The sequence below is a fragment of the Schistocerca cancellata genome, chromosome 9 (genome assembly GCF_023864275.1).
Source record: "Schistocerca cancellata isolate TAMUIC-IGC-003103 chromosome 9, iqSchCanc2.1, whole genome shotgun sequence".
Classification (NCBI taxonomy): domain Eukaryota; kingdom Metazoa; phylum Arthropoda; class Insecta; order Orthoptera; family Acrididae; genus Schistocerca; species Schistocerca cancellata.
In genome coordinates this window covers 354,165,359-354,180,024 of record NC_064634.1, presented here as the reverse complement: position 1 = coordinate 354,180,024, position 14,666 = coordinate 354,165,359, and the positions used below count along the sequence as shown (strand labels likewise).

At 45.2% G+C, this 14,666-nt stretch overlaps 1 pseudogene; it reads left to right on the top strand.

Annotated features, from left to right (window-relative positions):
* The first annotated feature begins 14,330 nt into the window (after window positions 1-14,330).
* LOC126102269 (5S ribosomal RNA) lies at window positions 14,331-14,448 on the top strand (annotated as a pseudogene).
* The last annotated feature ends 218 nt before the right edge of the window (window positions 14,449-14,666 follow it).

Genomic DNA, 14,666 nt, shown 5'->3' with positions numbered 1-14,666 from the left:
CTGACAAGACAGCCAGTCCACAGTGACGGGTAACCGAAAGGCACGCGTTTAATTCACGCAGGCTTGCTTAAGTCTGAAACAGGATACGTAATGAATGCTATAAAGAAAAGTACGTAGCTGCTGGAATACTTAACTTTAATCCATCATTTGTATACAGCATTCTTGATGATACAAGTGAGACTCTCTATAGAAATGGTTAATGGCGCATTGCTAGGTCGTAGCCATGGACTTAGCTGAAGGCTATTCTAACTATCTCTCGGCAAATGAGAGAAAGGCTTCGTCAGTGTAGTCGCTAGCAAAGCCGTCGTACAACTGGGCCGAGTCCTATTACGTCTCTCTAGACCTGCCGTGTGGTGGCGCTCGGTCTGGGATCACTGACAGTGGCGACACGCGGGTCCGACATGTACTAATGGACCGCGGCCGATTTAAAGCTACCACCTAGCAAGTGTGGTGTCTGGCGGTGACACCACAATTACCATACACTGCATATTAATTTTGTGGATGTTCACTACAGTTTCTTTTTCCGCAACTCGATTACAGCAAGTTACTTGTAATGATTGTTTTGCGTAGATGGCGTTTTGGTGGTTCACTGCGACTCTGCCATACATCGGATTTGTTACAAGGTTTGCACACGTGCAGAAAAAATATATCTGAAGCACCGAAAAGAACTTTTCCTATACAGGATGAATCATCTAAAATTTGCACCGCAAATATTGCGGAAATGGAAAGTGCTATTGATGTGCAGTTTTTACAGAATGGAATAGTAGTCCCGAGGCTCGTACTGTTAGCCAATAAATAGATTTTAATAATACTTAGAAAGTGTATTTTTGTGCAAACACACACTTTTTTAAGTGGAACAATGCGAGTTGGGACTAACAGACGAAAACAAGGATAAATTGGAATGTCAGTAGTGTAGTGATGTTTGTTGCAGGATTGTAGCACGAGTCGGTTAGGGGATGCATTTTGAAAAGTTTACACACCGACGTAGTTGATAGGTACGATGCTGTTATGTTTGATTACAGTTTGCCTGTGTATTCCGTGAGCGCATTGCGACTTGCTAGTCGGTTAGTGTGTGACAGTCCAAGCTGTATGTTGTGAGTGGGCGATGCGATTTACCAATTCAGAAAAAGCCGACATGGTCATGATGTATGGGGAATGTGTGAAGAATGCAGTTCGTTCTTGTACGGTGTGTGCGGCAAGATATCCCAACAAACGTCAACAATCTTGGCAGCTATTTATCAACCTCTTCAACCAGTCACGTGGAAGTAGTAGTACAATACCTAGATAACGTAACAGAAGGAAACAAGTGACGCCATAGGGGGAGGGGGGGCGGGAATTAAGGTCCTTGCTGTTGCTGCAGTTGATAAGCACTTTAGTCCCCGCGCAGGCGAACAAGGAAGTGGCATGACTCAGGCAAATATCCTATGCCTTCTCCATCAACATAGTTTCCATGCGTATCACATTTCTCTTCATCAAGAGCTGCATGGAAACGGTTATGAGAATCGTGTTAACTTCTGTACGTGGGCGTACGACAGGATACTCCAGATACATCAAGGATCTTGTTTAGTGCTGAAGCCACATTTGTCAATCATGGCTTCGTCAGGTGAAACGTCCGAGTCCATGGAGTGCCTACATGCTCATAGATCCGTTTCTCATAGACAGAACGCTGAACGCGCGTACGGATCGCAGCCTCCTAACAGACCATCTTCCATTGATGCTGGAAGGCGTTCCTCTGCAGACTAGGGGAACCTGTGGTACCAACATAATGGATGTCCAGCCCATAGTGAACGAAGTACTAGAGCATGTCTCTACAAACTGTTTCCAAATCGTTTTACTGGACGCAGAGGACTTGTGCCCTGGTCGGCCGGTTCCCCGTATTTGACACCTGTATACTTTCTCTGCGGGGCAATCTGAAATACACTTTTACAAGCTCACCCCAATTATACTCGGAGGTATGCAACGACGTATTACTGAAACCTGCTTCGACATCTATGCAGCAATGTTACGCGTGCAGGCAGCGATCGTTCCACACCAGACTGGAAGCGTGTATTACCGCTGTCAGTGGACTGATGACCACAGATGTTAAGTCCCATGGTGCTCAGAGCCATTTGAAACATTTGAACCGCTGTCAGTGGTCATGTTGGACACAACCTATGATGGTCAGTTGCTCGTCACTGATCAGAAGCCACGTAACTAGTGTATACACTTGTGCTATTGGTTATTGTGTGCTACCACAAGTGTCGTTCAAGTGACGATGTCGAAATTCTCAAAATACGATATCTCGTAAACGACTCGCACTAGAATCCTGTAACAAACACCTCAATCAATCAATCAATGAAATCGGCGATCGAGAACCCTGTGGATCATGCGCCGACCTCACAATGCTCCTCCATATACGGCGACCTTGTTCACTTTGGACCCACTTGTCACGGACTCCTAGTTGGCAGTGGTCTTTCTGCAGCTCATCCTCCCATCGCTTCCTGGGTCTTCCGATTGGACAGGTACCATCAGGTCTTCCCATAAGTACGGCTTTTGCCCGAGAGGTGTCTGGTCTCCAAGCAATGTGACCCGCCAAACTTATTCTCCGCGCTTTCAATTTTTGAACGATGTTCGGTCACCTCATCAGCACATACAGTTCTTGGTTTTTTCTACTCCTCCACGAGCTCCCTTCCTGGACGTGTCCCAAGATCCTTCTCATAATTTTTCTTTCGAAGAACAACAAGTTTTCTTCATCCTTCTTTGTAGTGCTTAGGTTTTCTGTCCCATACAACAATACCGGCACTATCACGGCATCTTAATTGACAGATTCTTGGATGTTATTATCTGCTTTAGACTGAAATAAGTTTCAGACCCTTTCACAATACGTTGGTTTATTTCCTGTTTTAAATTATTTTGCCTGTATCTAAAATTTACCACTTTAGCAAATTTCAGTATCCCTACCTGTAATGGGATGTCATTAGGGGCTTCTTTTGATTCCTCCATTACCTCGGTCTTTTCCACATTAATCCGTAACCCATCTTACTTGCACATCGGTAACACTTTCCACTTCTGTGCGGTGCGACTTTTAGGTGATTCTCCCTGTACATACAAAAGGCTATAAAAATTTATAAAAAAAACATATGGGACATTACTTATCGAACGATCCGCGCATACCTTTTCGTTATGGTATGTAATTTTCGTCTTAGAATGTCACACGCTAAATAGGTCTTTTACATTGCACTATTTTACTTTGATTTACTCCTTGCTTGTGTTCCCGTTGTATATTGATTTGACAAAAGGAATTGTTGGGAAAATTGAAATATAACATAATTTGTGATTTAATTAAAATTTTGTACGTAAGTTTCGTTTTAGTTACAGCATCAATTTCTAATGGCCTGCTGATATATTACCAATTTTACATTTTTACAAACCATTATCTACTGCTTTAAAACAGTTCCTATCTTCGTTTCAGCATCAGTTGTGCAGGAAATAACAGTTAATTTTTCTTTGTGTATTTTTGAGTGAAGTCATTCCCCTTTAGGTTTCCTAAAATATTAAATAATGCGACTACAATTTCGAAACATGGTCATTGTCAAGCATTGTGGTCTATTGGGACCCACTCAACAACATAAAGTGGTGATATGCTGGAATATAGTTCCCAGTAGTGTAAAGCCAAGCACATCTAGTGCTATAAATGTATCCGATGTTCCACACACTGTGTGATAAAATAACGACAGACGGCTAATATGGTAGCAAAAACTGAAGTGTTTAGTGTTTATAGGGAATGTTGTTTTTACGGCCGTGTTAACTATCCGTCGTTACTTTATCAGCTTTTTCATGTGTGCTCACGTGGTGCAGGGAATAGCGGGCAGATTTTTATACCACCAAATGTATTTAGTTTTACACTGCTGCGAACTACGTTCCAGTATGTCGCAGCTTTATTCTGTTGAGTGGGTCCCAATATCCCACACTGCTTGACAGTGACCGTGTGTCGGAACTGCAATCGTAATAATAGCTCTTTAACATCCTGAAGCGGTTTGATTTTGTTCAGTAACTGAATCATCTCTCTGTCTGATGGCACTACTAATATGAAGTGCCGGATGTTAATATACAACGAGTACAACAAGGGATCCAAAACACTTCACTGGGACACGCCCAAATTGTATCTACACTCCTGGAAATTGAAATAAGAACACCGTGAATTCATTGTCCCAGCAAGGGGAACCTTTATTGACACATTCCTGGGGTCAGATACATCACATGATCACACTGACAGAACCACAGGCACATAGACACAGGCAACAGAGCATGCACAATGTCGGCACTAGTACAGTGTATATCCACCTTTCGCAGCAATGCAGGCTGCTATTCTCCCATGGAGACGATCGTAGAGATGCTGGATCTAGTCCTGTGGAACGGCTTGCCATGCCATTTCCACCTGGCGCCTCAGTTGGACCAGCGTTCGTGCTGGACGTGCAGACCGCGTGAGACGACGCTTCATCCAGTCCCAAACATGCTCAATGGGGGACAGATCCGGAGATCTTGCTCGCCAGGGTAGTTGACTTACACCTTCTAGAGCACGTTGGGTGGCACGGGATACATGCGGACGTGCATTGTACTGTTGGAACAGCAAGTTCCCTTGCCGGTCTAGGAATGGTAGAACGATGGGTTCGATGACGGTTTGGATGTACCGTGCACTATTCAGTGTCCCCTCGACGATCACCAGTGGTGTACGGCCAGTGTAGGAGATCGCTCCCCACACCATGATGCCGGGTGTTGGCCCTGTGTGCCTCGGTCGTATGCAGTCCTGATTGTGGCGCTCACCTGCACGGCGCCAAACACGCATACGACCATCATTGGCACCAAGGCAGAAGCGACTCTCATCGCTGAAGACGACACGTCTCCATTCGTCCCTCCATTCACGCCTGTCGCGACACCACTGGAGGCGGGCTGCACGATGTTGGGGCGTGAGCGGAAGACGGCCTAACGGTGTGCGGGACCGTAGCCCAGCTTCATGGACACGGTTGCGAATGGTCCTCGCCGATACCCCAGGAGCAACAGTGTCCCTAATTTGCTGGGAAGTGGCGGTGCGGTCCCCTACGGCACTGCGTAGGATCCTACGGTCTTGGCGTGCATCCGTGCGTCGCTGCGGTCCGGTCCCAGGTCGACGGGCACGTGCACCTTCCGCCGACCACTGGCGACAACATCGATGTACTGTGGAGACCTCACGCCCCACGTGTTGAGCAATTCGGCGGTACGTCCACCCGGCCTCCCGCATGCCCACTATACGCCCTCGCTCAAAGTCCGTCAACTGCACATACGGTTCACGTCCACGCTGTCGCGGCATGCTACCAGTGTTAAAGACTGCGATGGAGCTCCGTATGCCACGGCAAACTGGCTGACACTGACGGCGGCGGTGTACAAATGCTGCGCTGCTAGCGCCATTCGACGGCCAACACCGCGGTTCCTGGTGTGTCCGCTGTGCCGTGCGTGTGATCATTGCTTGTACAGCCCTCTCGCAGTGTCCGGAGCAAGTATGGTGGGTCTGACACACCGGTGTCAATGTGTTCTTTTTTCCATTTCCAGGAGTGTACATCTGACAAAGACTCTTCTCCAATACAACACGTTTCTCTTGCCCTGCTAAAAAATCCTCGGTCCGTCACATATTTGGCTGATTATCTATACCATCGTGTTTTCGATAGTTAAGCGTAGATGTAGTACTAAATCGTATGTGCCACACTTACCGCAATGGTACTGTTTTGAGGCGGACCGTTAGTTGCATCTGGATAACGCTGTGCTAAGTGCGTTCACACGATAAACGTGCACGGTACATGGAAAAGAGCAACAGCGAAACGGCAATACTGATCGACTGTTCGCGTACTACTGTGATGAGCATCTATGGGAAATGGCTGAAGGACGGTGAAACCATGAATAGGCGGCATGGTGTTGTTCACCACACAAAATGGATATCGGAGTTTGCCCGCAATATAAAGCCGGATAGGCGGCGATCTCTTATCAGATGTGACAACAGAGTACAGGGACAGTTAGGGTACAAGTGCTCCTGAGCACACCTTTCAAAACACATTCTTGAACACGGGGCTATGCAGAAAACGATCCTCACATGTTTGCGATGTTGATCCAACGACATCGTCAATTACTATTGCAGTGGGCGCGGGATAACCGAGACTCGATCGTCGATCAGTGAAAAAGTGTCACCATAACGGATTAATCACGTCTGTTTTTACATCAGGTCGATGGTCGTGTCCAGATGGGCCGTCATCCATGCAAACGGCTGCTGGAAACATGCATCGCGCTACACAGGCAAGATGATGGGGGCAGTTTAATGCCACGGTGGACATTCACCTTGGCTTCCACAGAGCATCTACATCCCTTCATTTTCGATATCCTCCCCAGCGGTGACGTCATCTTCCAGCAGAATAACTGTCCGCGTGACAAGACCAGAATCGTGCTACAGAGGTATGAGGATCATCATAGTGGACGCACGCTGATATCTTGGTCGCCCAGTTCTGATCAGGGCCCGATGCAATCTGGGACGCTGTAGGGTGAGATCTGTGCGGCTACAAGTCACCGAGTCGTAATTTACAGAAAGTGCGTCATCCATGGACAGACATCTAGTGTCACATATCTCTGGAGGTGTACCAAAGACTTGTCGAATCCGTGTCACGCACAATCGCTGCTATACTACGTTCCTTGGGTGGACCAACACGCTATTAACCGGCTAGTCATAATGTTTTCCCTCATGAGACTATCATTCTCCAACTAGACCCCAAATAGACCTTCGCCTTTGTACATGGACAATGCTAACCTTCTCTCTGATCAGCATGGGTACATTATAACACTCTCTACACTACTAATTTCTTTGTCACTATCTTATTACTATGTTAAGGATTGACTTATAACAAATAACAAGTCAGTACTAACGCATGTTGGCATCATTCTACACATTTCGGAGACAATTTTTCCTGAATTCTCTTGCCTTCTTCCGGGTTCCTTCTGGCTTTTCAGAAGTTTCCTTCTCCTATTCCTAAAATGAGTCCCTTGGTCTCAATTACACTACAACTGACGTTAGATTAACAAAATATCTGTTGTTCGTTGAATCTAATAAAAGATTTGTCATAGTCATAACATGAAAGCCATTTTTACCATCAGAAGTAACTAATTTACATATGGTCCCAGGATGTTTAAGGAAAACATGGATAGCAGCAGCCTAAAGCAGAATGACTGCACTCAAAAATTTCACTCAGGCCTTAGATCCAGTCCCCAGCATAATTCTTGACTTTGTTATCTGTAACAACGTGTTGTCCGAAATAGCTGCGCAAATATTCCGTCAAATATTAATAAGATTTCAAAGTGGTACAAAGATAGGCATCTTGTTTTAAATGTTCAGAAACGTAAAACAGTTTTCTATAGGGTGGGGCAAATAGAAGTGGTCCAGATGAATGGATACGGTTGGATGTGAATTTGTGGCAGCATTAATGGAGGAGGGAAAGACCTCCAGTTACTTCCAACAGCATGGAGCAACTGCCCATACAGCTGGCTGACCTATCGAGAGCATTTACACAATCATCCCGCCTGACAGAGTTGTTAGCAGAGGTCAGTCTGGTCGCGGCCCTAGCTGGCCACCCAGGTCACCTGATCTGTCAATGTGCGATTACTTTGTGTGGGGGGCCCTTAGGTCGAAGGTGTATCGCAACAACCCTCATTGTCTTCAAGAAATGCAGCAGAACATTTCAGATGAGACTGCAGCAATTCCAGTATGGCAGTTTAGATTCACCTTCAGCAACTTCCTGACCAGGGCCAAGAAGTGCCAAGAGATAAATTGTGGTCACTTTCAATATCTGCTCTAGTCAGATTAGTACTGTATTACCTTTCCTCTGCCGTTTTTCTTTGTACCTTGGACCTCTGTTGTATGGGCCACTTTTATTTGCCCCACCCTGCAGCGGACAGGCATTTGGTGCAGCGAGTGGCAACTGACCCTTAACATAGACAAATGTAATGTATTGCGAATACATAGAAAGAAGGGACATTTATTGTACGATTATATGGTAGCGGAACAAACACTGCAGCAGTTACTTATGTAAAAATATCTGGGAGTATGCGTACGGAACGATCTGAAGTGGAATGGTCATTAAAATTAATTGTTGGTAAGGCGGGTGCCAGGTTGAGATTCATTGGGAGACTCCTTAGAAAATGTAGTCCATCAACAAAGGAGGTGGCTTACAAGACACTCGTTCGACCTACACTTGAGTATTGCTCATCAGTGTGGGATCCGTACCAGGTCGGGTTGACAGAGGAGATAGAGAAGATCCAAAGAAGAGCGGGGCGTTTCGTCACAGGGTTATTTGGTAAGCGTGATAGCGTTACGGAGATGTTTAGCAAACTGAAGTGGCAGACTCTGCAAGAGAGGCGCTCTGCATCGCGGTGTAGCTTGTTGTCCAGGTTTCGAGAGGGTGCGTTTCTGGATAAGGTATCGAATATATTGTTTCCCCCTACTTATACCTCACGAGGAGATCAAGAATGTAAAATTACAGAGATTGGAGCGCGCACGGAGGCTTTCCGGCAGTCGTTCTTCCCGCGAACCATACGCGACTGGAACAGGAAACGGAGGTAATGACGGTGGTATGTAAAGTGCCCTCCGCCACACACCGTTGGGTGGCTTTCGGAGTATAAATGTAGATGTAGATGTAGATGTAATAATTGGAATCAGGAACTTGTACAAGTATCTGACAAGAAAACCTTCTCTCCTTTGATAGCGGAAGCCCATCTATTTTCTGAAAGCTTTTGTCACAAATAGAAAACTGTGAAATAGGGGCAGAGGGACGGGCGTCTAGGAACTATAGTACCCAACAAGTATCAGTAAAATGTTGGAAATATGACTCAAAAAGTCGCTAAAATGCCCGTTTCACGTTTTTATATGAACTAATAATATGGTAAGAATTTGAAGATCTTTATATAAAGGAAGAAACACGTCGTTGAAAAGAAACAATATACGTTGTGATGCTGAAAATGTGACTTGTTATTGACTTCAAACAAAATTTATCCGGAGTGGCCGAGCGGTTCTAGGCGTTACTGTCTGGAACCGAGCGACCGCTACGCTCGCAGGTTCGAATCCTGCCTCAGGCAGGGATGTGTGTGATGTCCTTAGGTTAGTTACGTTTAAGTAGTTCAAAGTTCTAGGGGACTGATGACCTCAGAAGTTAAGTGCCTTAGTGCTCAGAGCCATTTGAACCATTTGAACAAAATTTATAACAAGAGACAATCAATTTGCAATTAATCAAATGAACTGTGAGAGGGGCAGAAAGACAGCTCACAGTGGGCACATTTTACAAAAGCGATAGCCTTACACTTTGCACACAGTATTCTCCCTTATAAAAAGCTGACTTAATCAAGTTATTGAAATTATATGCTTTGAACTGATCAAGGGAAACGCCCAGAAAACTATCGCGATCCCAAATGTGCTCCTGTATCTCGATAATGATTGTGTCCGTTATGCAACGAAAAAAAGATTTGTAGTTTCTGAAAAAATGAATGTCCCGAGACTGGATCTTTCCCGTAAATCCTTCAGGTACCAGTTCCGTTTGTAAGACTTTACCATCAGGTACTTCGGAAGCATACAGTGTATGATCTACGCTGGAACACCATGAACCCACTAAAAGCAGACCTTTCTCCTAGTCGTCAGTCTTGCTTGGCCAAAATGCGTCACCGTAGCGTCATTTGAGGTATGCTTACACCATGAATCCGCTCAAAACACAAATTTCTTTCTGTCATCAGGCATGCTTGGCCTAAATACTTTGACGTTTTCTATCTACATGTTCGCTGTTTTCCCAGCATACGATCTGATATTCGGAGGATCTGCCTCCTTTGACTGCTCGAATTTTCCAGATGGCTCGGGTACAAGCAAAGACGTTGGCCTCAATATTTCGTTTTCCATTGAAATCACAGGCATAATCATTAAACTGTGCCGTGCTGCAGAGATTGATCCAACAACAGTGCGAATAACTGCCGTTCCTCTGGTTCGCAGGGTTATACGGCCATTTAACTCTTCGTCAAATCTGCTCTGCACAGCACTGAAGACAGGTGTCGGTGGAAAGTTTTCTGCAACGATGAGATTTCGAATCTTCGCAACAAAATCATCGCACGCCTGTGAAAAATTTGCTTCATTATACTGCCAATCGCTAACGGCTGTGTGGGTTACTGCTCTGCCAACAACGTTATTCCGCTTCTTGTACCCTGGAATGAGAATCTTTAAAATCGATTATATTTTGAGATTCCATCGCTATCTTAAGTTGCATTGCCAAAGTCGCAACGTCCGGTCGTGAATAATTGCTCCTTCTGCGTCCTTCTCTTTGAATTTCTGCAGGACAGCTTGGTCGACTTTTTGGATCGACGGAGTATTCATTTTATTCTACAGATTGTACAGAATGTTCATGTTCTTAATGTTCTTGAACTGATCTATTACTGACGCATACAACAGACGTTTTTCCGAGATTGGCCTGTCGTAGGATCTGTGATCTAGTAAACCAAAGAGCGCTGCTTGTAAGTCGTCCAGTCCTCTTCTGTCGTATCTACTGGTCCATCATGCTTTCGCCTTTGGGGTGAAGCTGTTTTTTTAGACACCATCCTCTCCGAAGTCCACTTCCTCGTCTCATTCTTTTCCATCGACTCCAGCAAATCCTAATGTCCGGCCCTCTTCCACAATCTTCGTATTGAAACTTCCTGACAGATTAAAACTGTGTGCCCGACCGAGACTGGAACTCGGGACCTTTGCCTTTCGCGGGGAAGTGCTCTACCATCTGAGCTACCGAAGCACGACTCACGCCCGGTCCTCACAGCTTTACTTCTGCCAGTATCTCGTCTCCTACCTTCCAAACTTTACAGAAGCTCTCCTGCGAAACTAGCACTCCTGAAAGAAAGGATACTGCGGAGACATGGCTTAGCCACAGCCTGGGGGATGTTTCCAGAATGAGATTTTCACTCTGCAGCGGAGTGTGCGCTGATATGAAACTTCCTGACAGATTAAAACTGTGTGCCCGACCGAGACTCGAACTCGGGACCTTTGCCTTTCGCGGGCAAGTGCTCTACCATCTGAGCTACCGAAGCACGACTCACGCCCGGAGAGCTTCTGTAAAGTTTGGAAGGTAGGAGACGAGATACTGGCAGAAGTAGAGCTGTGAGGACGGGGCGTGAGTCGTGCTTCGGTAGCTCAGATGGTAGAGCACTTGCCCGCGAAAGGTAAAGGTCCCGAGTTCGAGTCTCGGTCGGGCACACAGTTTTAATCTGTCAGGAAGTTTCATATCAGCGCACACTCCGCTGCGGAGTGAAAATCTCATCCTGGAATCTTCGCATTATTTTCCAGGAGAGTGTTTTATCGTCTCCGATTCCTGGATGTCCAGAGAGCGATTGCTTGTCCCGAATCGGGAGACCCAACATACGGGAACAAACAAGAAATAGAGACGTTATGACTGGAATATGTCCATCTATACACACTGTGCTGATACTTTGTGGGTCCTGTAGCTCCAAAACGCTTGTTCTCTGCTCCCAAGATTTCACAGTTTTTCTGCTTGTGACACAAGTTTTCAGAAAATATATGGGTTTCCAGCAAACTGCTATCAAAAGAGAGAAGGTTTACTTGTGAGTGTAACAATTGGTAAAAATGGAATGATCAGTAGCGGGCATGGATCCAGGGTTCGGTTCTAGGGAGCCACACTTTCATAGTGACTTTCATCCCTCCCCTCTCACCCCACCCCTCTCATCCTCAAATATACTGTAACTTCTCATCATACGAATCGCTTTGTAAAGATAATAAAATGCTTTAATGTACTAGTAATAAACTGTTTAATTACAGAAAATATATAAAATAGTTTAATGCAGTAATTTCTTTATAACATTGCTTAATACATTGCTTTAGAATAACGTCCAAAATAATGCAGTCAGGTCCATTGTAGAAGGGGGATACGCCGTATAACAGGGGAACAATTCCATCGTCGACGTACAAAGGCCAGTGATGGCAGTATCTTGTTGTGTAGAACATTTTTCTTCTCAATCTCTGTGAGAATCAGACACGGCTACAGAGAGCATCATGGTTGGTTTAGAATGATACTATCTTGTGCCCCTTCGTGGACTGTTTTGCACCGAACAAGGTGCTGTTTAGCACCGCGATCGATGTGCCACATTTTCAAAGTCGTAATCGCGTGGTTGAATTGCGTGATGAATGATTCCAACTGATGTCCACAGTCCCATCCTTCACTCATTGCACACATATGGAGGGAAGAAAGAAGGAGTAAGAAGTTGATTCCCGTCGATGACATGGTCATTAGAGACGAAGCAGTGAACTAGGACAAGTACATATTCTCTTCAAAGGAAGCAACCCTTAATCGATGTACGGAAAACACAGTGAACCTAAATTGGATGAATGGGTAAATATTTGGGACCCGCTGCAGCCAAACCCATTGCACTTCCTTAACTGTCTAATGGCATCTGCCCGGCATCGAACACCAAATTAGAGCTTTAGAGGGACTGCTGTATCTACCAATACTGCTTATGTGTCCGACACAATCTCCCTTCTCCCTTGTACTGAGTCCTCCAAGACAGGGGTGGACATCTAAACTGATTAGCCAATAAGCTTACGAGCAGCCCCCACCGCGACATAGAATCGTCATTGTTTCGTTGCAGACAGGCGAGTGGTAAACTATATACTATCCGATCATAAGATCTGGACATCGCTATGTAATGCAGAATTGACCATTACACCTCACAAGAGGCAGAGCCGCTAATATACGGGGTGTTCAAAAAGTCTTTCCGCAGTGCCGTATGATTGTTAGCCGCTCGTGCCGTATGCCGCAGTGAATATACCGAAATGAAACTCAGTGAAATACAAGTTATTAATTTATTGAATATTCATTTTTACTTACTGATTCTCACATTAAATGTTGAAAGTGTCCCCCCCTGTTGTTGAATACCCAATTCAATTCGTCTAATCGTGTTTCCAAACACAAGCTGTAACATTTCTTCTGTAACAGAAGCAGTGAAAGTGGATGTTGCAGTTATCAATTCATCGATGGATTCTGGTCGGTTTTTGCACCCCAGAAGAAAAATTCAGATGGTGTTGGGTCAAGCTATCGTGGAGGCCAAAGTCCCTGTGAAATTATGCGATCACCAAAAACATAAGCAAGCAGTGACATTGAAACGCGAGCTGTATGAATGGTTGCACCATCTTGTTGAAAATAAGAGTTCAGTATTTCACTTAGCACAAGTTCTCCTGTAAATGGGTACAGAATATCACTGTAGCATCGTTGTGCGTTTATTGTTTCGTTGAAAAATATGGGACCCACAATCCGACGTCTAGAAATTGCAAACCAAACTCCTATTTTCACAGAATGAAGTGAGTGCTGATGAATACACAATGGATTTGCAGTACTCCACATACAAGAAGTTTGCGAGTTCATGTACCAGAAAAAATGAAACCACACCACATCAGTGAAAAACGTTTCATTAAGAATATCCCTTCCATTTTTATTAACGAAATTTTTTAACCATTGACAATAATGGAGTCTCTTGCCATGACCAGTATTTTTAAGTTCTTGCACGACTATCACTTTGTATGGGAAAAGTTATAGTTTCTTCCTTACAGCTATGTGGGCCGTTCCGACACTAACATCGATTTCCTGGGCGAGTTTTCTTACTGACTTGTTCAGACTCATGGACATTTTATCGGAAATATCGAGTAGTTTATCCCCAGACAAAACGCTAAGACGACCACTTCTCGGTGCATCTGTCACTGAACCCGTACTTCGAAATTTGTTAATCAAATCTCACACAGTATCGGGATGTGGGAGTGTTGTCTCCGGGAAAACTGAATTAAATGTTTGACGAACTGAAATTGTGTATTTACCGCCAGCTTTGAACACTTACTCGACTAAAGGCACACGTTCTTGAGTGGTTAGTATTTTAACAGTGACAAAAACGAAACAGACGAACAAAGGAGCTAATCTTATCGTTCACACCAACACGTAACGACACACACCAACGATATTAGTGACTCTGGCTGAGATAAACGAAACAGTGGAATGTTGGGAGAGTCCACTTGAAGGGAAGTAACCCAGGCAGGCGAACAATCATACGGCACGAGTGGCTAAACATCATACGGCACTAAGGAGAGACATTTTGAACACCTCGTACAAGGAGGTGAGGTGTATTGTATTGTCAGTAGTAAGTAGCAACTGTAGACTTGGTCGGCCAGGACAGCTCAGTGACTTCGAATGTGGACTAGTCACTGAATGGCATCTCAGTAACAAATCTATTAGAAATATTTCAGTTCTTCTAAAGTTGAGGGCAACGGCCTTGCCGCAGTGGATGCACCGGTTCCCGTCAGATCACCGAAGTTAAGCGCTGTCGGGCGTGGCCGGCGCTTGGATAGGTGACCATCAGGGCCGCCATGTGCTGTTGCCATTTTTCGGGGTGCACTCAGCCTCGTGATGCCAATTGAGGAGCTACTCGACCGATTAGTAGCGGCTCCGGTCACAGAAAACCATCATAACGACCGGGAGGGCGGTGTGCTGACCATACTCCCCTCCTATCTGCATCCTCTGATGAGGATGACGTGGCGGTCGGATGGTCCCGATGGACCACTTGTGGCCTGAAGACGGAGTGCTTTTTTTCTAAAGTTG